This window comes from Eretmochelys imbricata, chromosome 1, assembly GCF_965152235.1.
Source record: "Eretmochelys imbricata isolate rEreImb1 chromosome 1, rEreImb1.hap1, whole genome shotgun sequence".
NCBI classification, from domain to species: Eukaryota; Metazoa; Chordata; order Testudines; family Cheloniidae; genus Eretmochelys; species Eretmochelys imbricata.
The window spans coordinates 24,197,019-24,211,544 of record NC_135572.1 but is presented as its reverse complement, the minus strand read 5'-3'; positions in this window follow the sequence as shown (position 1 = coordinate 24,211,544).

The window sequence follows — 14,526 nt, the reverse complement described above, 5'->3', positions numbered from 1 at the left end:
GGGGTTCTGACCCATGACTTGGGCTCCTATACGGTACTGCGACATTACTAGCAATGAACACAGCTAGAAGGTCCACCAATGACCTTTCCCCAAAAACTGATACTCCCAGTGATTGCAACAGAGGGTCCATGCTCAGTAATCTAGACTAGGATTATTATTTATATTACGCTCATGTGTAGCGGCGTCAGCTAAGTCACTGCCCTGTTGTGTAGGTACTGCATAGACACAGAATAAGAGACATCTCTGTGCCAAAGAGCTTATCTCTTAATTAGACAAAACCAGATGTAACAGGTCTGGAGGGAGGATGGCATTGGGAGGGAGGATGGAGTAACAATAATAACAATAGTACAGGCTAGCTGTGTGTATAGTGTGTAGGTGTAACAAATCAGTCAATAGCAATAATCACAGTCACTGCAACTCACATTTGGCTAGTCTTTATGATGACTTCGGGGGGGTTGTTTTTCTCAGTTTTCTTCAGAACGGAAAGGGTGCTGCTTGGAATAAAGTTATACAAGAACTTAGCTCACCCTATCAGACCTTACAGAGATGCAAAGCAAAACATTCCTATATCTTAAGCAATCTAGCCCAAGATCTAGCTGGGTCATTCCTAAATGTTGTCAGACTCTGCTGCTCTGCAAGGTTTGCCAATAAAACTACAGGCATTAAAAATGGAGAAAAAACATGTTAAGTCATTGACTCCATGGGCAGAATTGCTCTGTGGGTTTTTGTTCAGTCTAGTTCTCAGTGTCTCAAACAATGGGGTTTCCACCACTTCCCTTGGGACACTATTCCACAGTCTGAGGCCTCACTACCAATGTGGACACAAGAACAAATGGATATAAACTGGCCACCAGGAAGTTTAGACTTGAAATTAGACAAAGGTTTTTAACCGTCAGAGGAGTGAAGTTCTGGAATAGCCTTCCAAGGGCAGCAGTGGGGGCAAAAGACCTATCTGGCTTCAAGACTTAGCTTGATAAGTTTATGGAGGGGATGGTATGATGGGCTAGCCTAATTTTGGCAATTAATTGATCTTTGACTATTTTAGCAGTAAATATGCCCAATGGCCTGTGATGGGATGTTAGATGGGGTGGGATATGAGTTACTACAGAGAATGCATTCCTGGATGCCTGGCTGGTGAGTCTTGCCCACATGCTCAGGGTTTAGCTGATCGCCATATTTGGGGTCGGGAAAGAATTTTCCTCCAGGGCAGATTGGCAGAGGCCCTGGGGGGTTTTGCTTCCTCTGCAGCCTGGGGCACGGGTTGCAGGAGGATTCTCTGCACTTTGAAGTCTTTAAACTATGATTTGAGGACTTCAATAGCTCAGACATAGGTTAGAGGTTTGTTACAGGAGTGGGTGGGTGAGATTCTGTGGCCTGCATTGTGCAGGATGTCAGACTAGACGATCATGATGGTCCCTTCTGACCTTAAAATCTAAAGTCTACTACTGGGAAACTTTTCCAGATACTCTACTCAGCCTAAATTTTCCTTTACAAAGTTTCATCCTCTTACTCTTTGTTCTGTCCCCTGGGGTCTACCCTGAGCAATCCTTCCTTGGTGCTTATGTCTACAAGGACTGTAACTGGGTGGTGTATCATATTTCTCCTTCTCATTTATCCAGTATTCATATTGGTTCATTTTTCCTGCAGAACTCCATCCCTTCAGCTCCCACCCCATCTCTGAATTCTCCGATTTACTGATATTCTCCTATCTGGTATTAATATGCCTGTGGCTGGATCCAGTGCCCACTGAAGTCAATGGAAAGACTCCCACTGACTTCAGTGGGCTTTGGATCAGGCCCCTAGAGCTAAAAACAGTCATAGGAAGAGGAGCTCTTATTTCCCAGCCGCACAAAGTCAGGCATCTGCATCTTCAGCTTAAAATCACATTGACTTTAGTCCACACTTGTATAGGATCTGAACTGGTCGTGCACGTCGGTCCAGCATCGTGATATCCTCATTCACAACAAGAAATCCTTCCCTGTGAGAAGGGATGTGTCAGTGAGTGAGTGAAATAGGGGTGGAGGTGGTGGGAAAGAAATAAAATGTCGTCTACCAAGAAAAACAGCCCAGGTTTGTCTTAATGAAATGGGAATTGAGGCAAATTCCTCTGAGACAGGAGATAAGAATATTGTGCTGCAAAATGTTAATCGCTGCCATGAGTATAGACAATCATAGATTTTGTTAAAGCTAATGGATGTGCTTAGCACCTTTCATTACGGCTAAATGGAAGGAGCAATTAAATGCCTTTCATATAGCAAGAACTGGAAAGAATAGGAAGCCACCGCCCAGGGGATTGCATGGGAAAACTTGAGCAGAGTGAAGTTGTGTAGTCTGACGGGTTTCCCTGGAACTGATTGTAAAGTCATGGGCTAAGGGATTTTTTGGCAAGCTGTGTGAGAAAGCTGAAAGCAAGCACAAAGCAGCACCACATGAGAGAAGCAGCGGTGAGTATGGCCCTGGGAGGAAGATGAGAGACAGCGATTCTTACAGTATTAGCTGGAAAGGCAGACTTGGATTTCTGAACAAGGAAACTGTCTGCTGTTTGTTTCCACTGTGTGCAGGGAAATAGGACTTTGTGTACATTCTTTGTAAATAAACAGGGTCGCACCAAAGAAATACCTGACTTGTATCCTCAATTTCTCCTCCTAGTGGAAACAACCCAGCAAGGCTCCAAATATTGGCTAACCTCTTGGGCCCAAAATGGCAACAGGCATTCAGTCCCTGCTGTGTAAAGATTGATTTTCTCAAACTGAAATAATTGTATTTGAAAGTGAGACACCACCTTCAATAAATGTCAGGCAAGATTCCCTGCACTGCACGTTTTTATCCGCCAGCGCAATCCCTCCTTGTCTTTTCTTCTCCTCCTTCCTATCCTGATTAATATAAAAGCTTTTGAAATTGTTGAACCAATGGCATTTTGAACTAATGAAACTGCTGATCCAAGGAACTGTGTTGGACTGTGTTTCTGATATATACAATTACAGACAAAGAATCCACCTGTCCATGTCTCATTTTCAAAAATCATTAGCAACTGGCATTTCTGGTACATTAAATGAGAGCAGCCACTATGTCTGTTGTATCTTTCAGTATAAAATTAAACTGTTTTCTCCCCCAGTCTGGCTTCTCAAAAGAGCAGAGTTATTTAGGTCAGTGGATTTTGGATGCTGCTTCCTGCCCTTGATGATGACTTAAGGTTATTTCATGGGGCCCACCAACATTTCTTATACCCAAGAGAGAACATATGTTAATTCAGCCAGTGACTGGGAGCTTAAACAGAGTCATTGATTGCTCTTCTTCAGGGCATCTGCAGCATCACAGTGACTTTTCCTCCAGTACCTGGGTATGAACTGAGTGCACTTTGTTACTGCTTAGCTATGTCTCCAAGGCCCCAGCTTTGAATTCTGATGTTGGTGCTCATGAGGACAATGTGCAGTTTTTCACTTTTCCACAAAGTCTGAAGTCAAGAAAGAGCCACGCGCTGTAGCATGATGCCAGTGCGTCACTCAGCACCAAGGCTAGACTGGCACTTTCAGGCCACCAGAATAGGGTGCAGGAGTCTCCAAGCAAAATTCCTCCTTGGAGCAACAGACTCCAACGAGAGACTGCTGAATTGGAATTAATTTGCAAACTGGACACCATTAACTTAGGCTTGAATAAAGACTGGGAGTGGATGTGTCATTTCACAAAGTAAAACTATTTCTCCATGTTTATTCCCCCCACACTGTTCCTCAGACGTTCTTGTCAACTGCTGGAAATGGCCCACCTTGATTATCACTACTAAAGGTTTTTTTTCTCTCCTGCTGGTAATAGCTCACCTTACCTGATCACTCTTGTTACAGTGTGTATGGTAACACCCATTGTTTCATGTTCTCTGTGTATATAAATCTCCCCACTGTATTTTCCACAACATGCATCCAATGAAGTGAGCTGTAGCTCACGAAAGCTTATGCTCAAATAAATTTGTTAGTCTCTAAGGTGCCACAAGTACTCCTTTTCTTCAGGCAGTTTGGATGCTCCACTGCTTTGCACCTTATGTGGTCATTTACACCTGTGCAGAGAGGGTGTAAAATGCAACCATTCTGGCAGTGGAGAATCAGGCCCTACAACTTTATCACAAGCCAAGGGTACGGTTTTTCTCATGTAGAAAATCCCTTCCATTACAATGCTGGATCCAGGATGTTCAAGAAATCTTCTCCCAGCAGGAAGAGGCATCTTATGAAATAAGAGGACAATCTACAAACTTCAGTCAGAGTCAGACTCCACTACCCAGATTTGGAAATGACATTTTGACCCAGCATACCATATGGAGTACCCAGGCTGGAGCAAAGTCCAGCTAAAGTTGCCCTCAAAGTGCTGATCTTCCCACCATCCACTCTCACTCCCTTCCCTGCAGGTACTGTACATCAATCCCTTCTCTTCCTGGGCACTTCTGTTCCCTGGCAATGGATGCCAAAGCCTGTGCTGTGAAAAATTGGAATCTGTGATAGTTGTATAAAAATTTGAGGCAGAATAACATAATAAGAAAAGTAAATATTACAGAGAAACAGAAAACTTGAACAATCATCCGTGTTCTCTGTTTACTGGGGGAATGGCCTTGTATACTTTTTTGCATCTGTTGAATAAGGGTAAGCAGTCTATTCACATATCATTTATGCCAATGAAAGAGGCACCATCAGCTTATGCTGTGCACCAGCAGCTTATCAAAATGACGTGGGTTCTAGGATTATTGCATTTGCAATCCCCAAGGCAATGCTATGCATAGGTTACTACAATCTACAAGGCGTGTAAGCAAACAGATGGGTTAGGTGAAAAATGACCCAATAATTGTAGGTTTCAGAGTAACAGCCGTGTTAGTCTGTATTCGCAAAAAGAAAAGGAGTACTTGTGGCACCTTAGAGACTAACCAATTTATTTGAGCATGAGCTTTCGTGAGCTACAGCTCACTTCATCAGATGCATACCGTGGAAACTGCAGCAGACTTTATATATACACAGAGAATATGAAACAATACCTCCTCCCACCCCACTGTCCTGCTGGTAATAGCTTATCTAAAGTAATCATCAGGTTAGGCCATTTCCAGCACAAATCCAGGTTTTCTCACCCTCCACCCCCCCACACAAATTCACTCTCCTGCTGGTGATAGCCCATCCAAAGTGACAACTCTTTACACAATGTGCATGATAATCAAGTTAGGCCATTTCCTGCACAAATCCAGGTTCTCTCACTCCCTCACCCCCCTCCAAAAACCCACTCCCATACACACACAAACTCACTCTCCTGCTGGTAATAGCTCATCCAAACTGACCACTCTCCAAGTTTAAATCCAGGTTAAACCAGAACATCTGGGGGGGGGGGTAGGAAAAAACAAGAGGAAATAGGCTACCTTGCATAATGACTTAGCCACTCCCAGTCTCTATTTAAGCCTAAATTAATAGTATCCAATTTGCAAATGAATTCCAATTCAGCAGTTTCTCGCTGGAGTCTGGATTTGAAGTTTTTTTGTTTTAAGATAGCGACCTTCATGTCTGTGATTGCGTGACCAGAGAGATTGAAGTGTTCTCCGACTGGTTTATGAATGATATAATTCTTGACATCTGATTTGTGTCCATTTATTCTTTTACGTAGAGACTGTCCAGTTTGACCAATGTACATGGCAGAGGGGCATTGCTGGCACATGATGGCATAAATCACATTGGTGGATGTGCAGGTGAACGAGCCTCTGATAGTGTGGCTGATGTTATTAGGCCCTGTGATGGTGTCCCCTGAATAGATATGTGGGCACAATTGGCAACGGGCTTTGTTGCAAGGATAAGTTCCTGGGTTAGTGGTTCTGTTGTGTGGTATGTGGTTGTTGGTGAGTATTTGCTTCAGGTTGCGGGGCTGTCTGTAGGCAAGGACTGGCCTGTCTCCCAAGATTTGTGAGAGTGTTGGGTCATCCTTTAGGATAGGTTGTAGATCCTTAATAATGCGTTGGAGGGGTTTTAGTTGGGGGCTGAAGGTGACGGCTAGTGGCGTTCTGTTATTTTCTTTGTTAGGCCTGTCCTGTAGTAGGTAACTTCTGGGAACTCTTCTGGCTCTATCAATCTGTTTCTTTACTTCCGCAGGTGGGTATTGTAGTTGTAAGAAAGCTTGACAGAGATCTTGTAGGTGTTTGTCTCTGTCTGACAGCTTGTGCCACACGCTCTCAAAGAAACTGCGGAATCACCTGATCAACATCCTCTGCAGCAAACAGGGAAAGATTAAGAATGAGCTCTCAAAAATGGATACTCTCATAAAAAACCAACCTTCCACACAAACTTCCTCGTGGCTGGATTTTACTAAAACTAGACAAGCCATTTACAACGCACACTTTGCTTCTCTACAAAAGAAAAAGGACACTAAACTTTCTAAACTACTACATGCTACAAGGGGCCACAGCAATGGTTACCTCAACCCACCTAGCAATATTGTTAACCTATCCAACTATACTCTCAGCCCAGCAGAAGCAGCTGTTCTATCTCGGGGCCTCTCCTTCTGCCCCTCCACCCCCACGAACATAATACAGTTCTGTGGTGACCTAGAATCCTATTTTCGACGTCTCCGACTCAAGGAATATTTCCAAAATACCTCTGAACAACATACTAATCCACAGAGGTCTCCCTACCAACACTACAGAAAGAAGGATTCTAGGTGGACTCCTCCTGAAGGTCGAAACAGCAGACTGGACTTCTACACAGAGTGCTTCCGCCGACGTGCACGGGCTGAAATTGTGGAAAAGCAGCATCACTTGCCCCATAACCTCAGCCATGCGGAACGCAATGCCATCCACAGCCTCAGAAACAACTCTGACATCATAATCAAAAAGGCTGACAAAGGAGGTGCTGTTGTCATCATGAATAGGTCGGAATATGAACAAGAGGCTGCTTGGCAGCTCTCCAACACGAGTTTCTACAAGCCATTACCCTATGATCCCACTGAGAGTTACCAAAAGCAACTACAGCATTTGCTCAAGAAACTTCCTGAAAAAGCACAAGATCAAATCCGCACAGACACACCCCTGGAACCCCGACCTGGGATATTCTATCTACTACCCAAGATCCATAAACCTGGAACTCCTGGGCGCCCCATCATTTCAGGCATTGGCACCCTGACAGCAGGATTGTCTGGCTATGTAGACTCCCTCCTCAGGCCCTACGCTACCAGCACTCCCAGCTACCTTCGAGACACCACTGACTTCCTGAGGAAACTACAATCCATCGGTGATCTTCCTGATAACACCATCCTGGCCACTATGGATGTAGAAGCCTTCTACACCAACATTCCACACAAAGATGGACTACAAGCCATCAGGAACACTATCCCCGATAATGTCACGGCTAACCTGGTGGCTGAACTTTGTGACTTTGTCCTTACCCATAACTATTTCACATTTGGGGACAATGTATACCTTCAGATCAGCGGCACTGCTATGGGTACCCGCATGGCCCCACAGTATGCCAACATTTTTATGGCTGATTTAGAACAACGCTTCCTCAGCTCTCGTCCCCTTAAGCCCCTACTCTACTTGCGCTATATTGATGACATCTTCATCATCTGGACCCATGGAAAAGAAGCCCTTGAGGAATTCCACCATGATTTCAACAATTTCCATCCCACCACCAACCTCAGCCTGGTCCAGTCCACACAAGAGATCCACTTCCTGGACACTACAGTGCTAATAAACAATGGTCACATAAACACCACCCTATACCGGAAACCTACTGACCGCTATTCCTACCTGCATGCCTCCAGCTTTCACCCTGACCACACCACACGATCCATCGTCTACAGCCAAGCTCTGCGATACAACCGCATTTGCTCCAACCCCTCAGACAGAGACAAACACCTACAAGATCTCTGTCAAGCTTTCTTACAACTACAATACCCACCTGCGGAAGTAAAGAAACAGATTGATAGAGCCAGAAGAGTTCCCAGAAGTTACCTACTACAGGACAGGCCTAACAAAGAAAATAACAGAACGCCACTAGCCGTCACCTTCAGCCCCCAACTAAAACCCCTCCAACGCATTATTAAGGATCTACAACCTATCCTAAAGGATGACCCAACACTCTCACAAATCTTGGGAGACAGGCCAGTCCTTGCCTACAGACAGCCCCGCAACCTGAAGCAAATACTCACCAACAACCACATACCACACAACAGAACCACTAACCCAGGAACTTATCCTTGCAACAAAGCCCGTTGCCAATTGTGCCCACATATCTATTCAGGGGACACCATCACAGGGCCTAATAACATCAGCCACACTATCAGAGGCTCGTTCACCTGCACATCCACCAATGTGATTTATGCCATCATGTGCCAGCAATGCCCCTCTGCCATGTACATTGGTCAAACTGGACAGTCTCTACGTAAAAGAATAAATGGACACAAATCAGATGTCAAGAATTATAACATTCATAAACCAGTCGGAGAACACTTCAATCTCTCTGGTCACGCAATCACAGACATGAAGGTCGCTATCTTAAAACAAAAAAACTTCAAATCCAGACTCCAGCGAGAAACTGCTGAATTGGAATTCATTTGCAAATTGGATACTATTAATTTAGGCTTAAATAGAGACTGGGAGTGGCTAAGTCATTATGCAAGGTAGCCTATTTCCTCTTGTTTTTTCCTCCCCCCCACCCCCCAGATGTTCTGGTTTAACTTGGATTTAAACTTGGAGAGTGGTCAGTTTGGATGAGCTATTACCAGCAGGAGAGTGAGTTTGTGTGTGTATGGGAGTGGGTTTTTGGAGGGGGGTGAGGGCGTGAGAGAACCTGGATTTGTGCAGGAAATGGCCTAACTTGATTATCATGCACATTGTGTAAACAGTTGTCACTTTGGATGGGCTATCACCAGGAGGAGAGTGAATTTGTGTGGGGGGGTGGAGGGTGAGAAAACCTGGATTTGTGCTGGAAATGGCCTAACCTGATGATTACTTTAGATAAGCTATTACCAGCAGGACAGTGGGGTGGGAGGAGGTATTGTTTCATATTCTCTGTGTATATATAAAGTCTGCTGCAGTTTCCACGGTATGCATCTGATGAAGTGAGCTGTAGCTCACGAAAGCTCATGCTCAAATAAATTGGTTAGTCTCTAAGGTGCCACAAGTCCTCCTTTTCTTTTTGCCAATAATTGTAGCTACTAGTAAGGATGCTGGAAAGTTGTATTATGAAAAAAAAAAAAAAGACTTCTAAATGAATCTTGATAAGAGCAGAATTAGCTTTTGTAGGAGCTTCTTAGTTGCTGCTGCATTGGACAATATTTCTTGCAAACTTTGCTTTCCTCAGTGCAACTGAATGGCAGGGCCAGATTCTGCCACTCTGTGCTCACACGGAGTGTTAGTACTTATTTGTATTGAAGTAGAATCTGGAGACCCTGTCATAACTCATAGGTTTTGAGCCCAGGCCCATAAGAGCAGGCACACTTCATGGATCCCAGATAAGATATTGTCAGCAGGCTGCCAGCTGGAGGGTTGAAGCCCAGCCTACTGTGAGGCTCTGCCCCTGAGGCCTGATTGATGGAGTCCCTGAGCTGCTGATTGGCCTGCTGGCCCTACTTAAGCAGCAGCAGGAACAGGAAGCTCCCGAACAATTGGGCTCCTGCTCATGTCATCTGGTTCCTGGCCACCAATCTGTCTCCTGCCTCTGATCCCTTAGTATCCTGACCCAGTCTGACTCTGGTTCCTGACTTGTGGTTCTGATCTCCAGTTTGACTCCTACCTCTGATGTCTCTGGTGTCCTGACTCAGCTGACTCTTGACTCCTGTCTCATGACTGCAGACTCTGGTTCTGGCTGCCCATGACTCAGCCAGGACAGGTTCCAATTAGGGAAAAGTCTACTGTATACCTTTATAATTGAGATAATCCCTGCCCCAAGAAGCTTACAATCTAACCATATCAGGAGAGACAAAAGGTGGAGACAAACAAACAGAGGGGGAGGATAAGGTAACTGTGAAATAATCATAGATTTTAAGGTCAGAGGGGACCATTAAGATAATCTAGTCTGACCATAGTAAGTAACACTTTAATATTAAGAACATATTAAGAGACACTCTGATTTCCTTTCCCAGACCGGAAGAAGAGCTCTGTGTAGTTTGAAAGCTTGTCCCTTCCACCAACAGCAGTTGGTCCAATAAAAGACATTACCTCACCCCTCTTGTCTCTCTCATATCCTGGGAGCAACACAGCTACGACAACACTGCAAACACCTTATTCAGTATGGTAAGCAGCAGTCATGGTGTGCTTGTTCCCTAGCCACTGGGGACCGTCTTGTACTCATCACAGCAGACGTCAGTGTTAAATAGTGGGATCTTGAAATAAAGGGGTTGCTTGCGCAGTAAGGTGCAGTGCGTGCACTTAAACTTGCAGTTAGAAATATTCTACCTGTTTGCAAGAGGAGCCCTACTTTTAAATGGGAGATACTGGTAAGGGTGGTAGTCTCTCTCTGACTGGTAGAAACCTTGTGTGTGACCACTGCAGTGCTCAGTGAGATGAAGGGTGGAAAAATCAGGCCTTGATTAGAGAGAAGATCTTGGAGGAGAATGGTGACTTTTAGAGCAGCTTTTGAAGAAAAAATATTTTAAAGCTGTTTCTCCATGGATTCCCTCAGGCTGCCTACTGATGGATAACAGCTTTTGAAACACTTCATGCCGTGCTTTGAACTTGGATGAACACCACATGGAAAATGTAACTATTCAGCTACTCTCTTTGCTAATAAAGTCAGAGGGGACATGCTGAGCATACAGAACATTCAGTATGAAAAAAAACCCTCATGTACGATAAGAGAAGGGAGAATGGTCTTGGGGGTTAAAGGGAACTGGGCAACAGGAGGCTTTAGCTTGGCCACAAATTCTCTGAGCCTGATTCTCCATTGCCTTGTACCTTGTGGAGGCACTTACCCCTGTGAAAAGTCGGGGAAAGACTTGGTTGTGGAAATCAGGTGTAAATGACTGACTAAGGCACAGTGCAGTCAAGAATCAGACCCATGTGTGACTGTGGTCAAACCACTTAATGTCTGTCTCTGTGTTTTTCTGTCTGTAAAATGCAGATGTGATACACAAGAGTGCTGTGAGGCTATAATTCCTAGTGGTTGAGTTGAGGAGTCTGACGTAAATGAGAGAAGAGGCATAGGCCCCAATGTACCTATTCATATTCCTAACTTTAAGGATCTGATTTCAAGAGGGTTACTCATGTACTTAAAAATTACTTTAAAAGTGTCTTGCTGAATTAGGGCCATAAACAGGCTTGGAGTCTTTAATGCGAGGACCATGAGCTTGATATTGATTTGGTAGGCAAGTGTCAGATAGAGAAGGAATTCAAACAGGGGAGTGACATGGTTTGAGCAGCTGGGGAGGAGAAACGGGGGTTTTTTGGCAGCATTTTTTGATAGACCTGGGAAGGGAAATGTGAGGTAAACAGCAGGGAGGAATTGTAATGAAGTGAGTGCTTATTTCATTGTCGTATCAAGCATTGCCACCAAACCCTGCCAGCTTATGAAATAGCAGATCTTGGACTATCCTTCCAACTACCAAAGCATTTTTTCACTGGTTGTAGGAAGTACAGAACTTCAGGCCAGTGTAACTTTCAGTTCCTGGAGTAATGCAAATACACTGCACTGATCATGCTAAGGCAGATTCAGTGTGTGGGAAACAGCATCTTACCTGTCAGATGTTATCCTAAAAGCTTTGAGGTGTCAGGGGCACTGCACCCTGTGAGTGGCTTGTTTGTTTGAATGTCTTCTATGATGTAGCAACCTTCCTCCAATTTGTTGCAATTATTTTGTTTTTAACGTCTGTACCACCTGCATGGCTGTTTCCCCTTGTAACAACAGAGTGTTATTCAATGTCAGTTTTCCATTTTCTCTCTCCGTGGATTCAACACACTCCATGCTCTAGTTTTTGGCTTCTTGTTCCTTCCTTTACTGTCACTACCAACACACACCTCACTGATGAATGGCTGATCCCAATGGGGATCATATCTACCTTCATCCAACAACATGAAAAAAATGGGGCCTGAATTAACTAAACCAGATAGATTAAATCCTCAATCACTGTGGATTTTGGGTATATAGCAAATCAGATTTGTTGGGCCTGATTTTGCTCTTACACCAGTTTTACACCCATTACAGATCCATAGCTTCTAAGGGGAGAAGGGATCATGTGATCATCTAATAAGACCACCTGTATAACATAGGCCACAGAAATTGGCTGACTAGTTCCAACAGGAATTAGAGCACCTCTCTTAAAATCAAGATTGGATGCTTTTCTAAAACTGCCAGTGATGGAGAATCCACCACAAGTCTTGGTAAATTTGTTCTAATAGTTAATTACCTTCACTGTTAAAAATTTGCACCTTATTTCAAGTCTGAATTTGTCTAGCTACATTGGCTCTTGCAGTCACTGGATCTTGTTATACCTTTCTCTTGAAAGGTTGAAGAGCCCGTTATCAAATATTTATTTCCCATGTAGACTATGATTGAGTCACCCCTTAACTTTCTCTTTGTTAAGCTAAATAGTTTGAGCTCATTGAGTCTGTCATTATAAGGCACGTTTTCCAGTCCTCAGGTCATTCTCATGACTCTTCATGGATTCAAAGGTCAGAAGGGACCATTGCGATCATCTAGTCTGACCTCCTACGTAATACAGACGGTAGAACTTCCACCAAATAATTCCTGCTTGAAGTAGAGGCTTTTAGAAAAAATATCCAGACTTGATCTCTGAACCCTTTTCAATTTATTAACATCCTTCTTGTATTCTGGACACCAGAACTGGACTCCAGTGGTGGTCGCTCAGCCAAATTCAACTACTTCACAGTTACCTTGTCTTCTTCTTTTGCCTTTCCACTGTTAGCTCTCATCATATGCTTCCACTGTGAGCTGTTTGGGGCAGGGACTGTCTGTTTGTTTCATAAACCCAGCACCTAACACAATGAGGCCCTGGACAGTGATCAGGGTGCTTAGATGCTTCAGGATAAATTAATAACACACAGATGCAACTATGTTGATTTCATTGTACTTACTCCTGATTTAAACTAGTGTGAGAGAAATCAGATTAAGGCTTCTTATGCTTCTGTTTGAAACTTTGAATAATGCTATATTTAGTCACAATGAACCCATGCGGCCTGAAAAAACGTGTTTATATTTTTAAAATTAAAGCTCACATGTTCCCATTCCTGTTAATTTCCCAACGAACATAACCTTTTTGTGTCTTCTAATTTCTCTTTTCTTCCTAACTCTTGGCATACCATCCTATTTGTTCTGCCGGTTTTTAACTCTCTCTCAGGTGCACTCAGGTAGAGAACCATCTAAACGTTAGCCAAGTTGCAACTCCAAACACTTTAGTTGTTAAAAAAATCAGTGCCAGGCATAGGCGCCGACTCCGTAGGTGCTCCGGGGAAAAATTGGTGGTGCTCTGCACCCACCGGCAGCCAAGCTCCCCACCCCACCCCAGCTCACCTCACCTCCACCTCTGCCTCTTCCCCTGAGCGTGCCGCATCCCCGCTTCTCCTCCCAGTGCTTGCCACCGCCAAACAGCAGTTTCAGTCATGGCATTTAATGCTCATGATTGCTGCATTGACAGCCCTGGTTCCTGAAGTCCTCAAAGTAGCCACAGACCAGATGCAGTACAAGCGTCAGCAGCAACGCAAGCTTCTGCACACTGCCCTGGTAACGGCACCGCAATCCCTGCCAGAGCTCCGGGGTGAGAGGATAGTTCATCTTTCGTGTGCCCTCTGCTGAGGCTGCCAACAAGAATGGCAGCTGTAATAGTTTATAAGCCTTCCATTCCTCAAAGCATGTCACAAACCACATGCATAAAGCACCACTGAAATGCTGTTACTTCTGGGGCTGACTGCGGTCTTCCACCAATCCACAACATGCTGCCCAGCAATAGGGAGGTGGGGAACCCTTATTCAGGGCCTATCGAAAAGAGGAGACAGGATCTTGGTTTTGAAGGCCTCATTTAATATTGTGTTTGATGTAGACCCCTCTGAACACTAAGCGCACTTACATGTACCATAGAGAGCATCCAAACAGCTATTGGACGATAATGACTGAAATGCTAAATCTGCCTCAGCCACTGTGGATATGATCATAAGAATGGGCCAACTAGTGCTGGCTCTGAAGAGCTTACCTCTCTGTGCCATGAATGGGTCTCAGTCCTCTGGGCACTACCATAATAGCCATAAATAATAAACTTTAAAATACACGGGCTATTGTTTTACTAAATTTTTATCAGACTAACTTGAGCCTACAGTTTACAATATGACTCCAAAGAAGTTGTCTAACTTGCTACTGCTTTGTCCTGTTTAGATGAGCAAACTGAGCTGCCTCCCCGCTCAGCAACTGGAGAACTCCACTCACTTTTGGAGGACACCGTGTCACCAGTCTTCAGTGCTACTGTTATCATCAATGTAACTGTTATCCTATCGGGGAGTGCTTATTTGTGTTTCCTGAAATACATCTGCTCCGGATGCTGCAAATCCACACAAGTGGAACCAGTCATAAG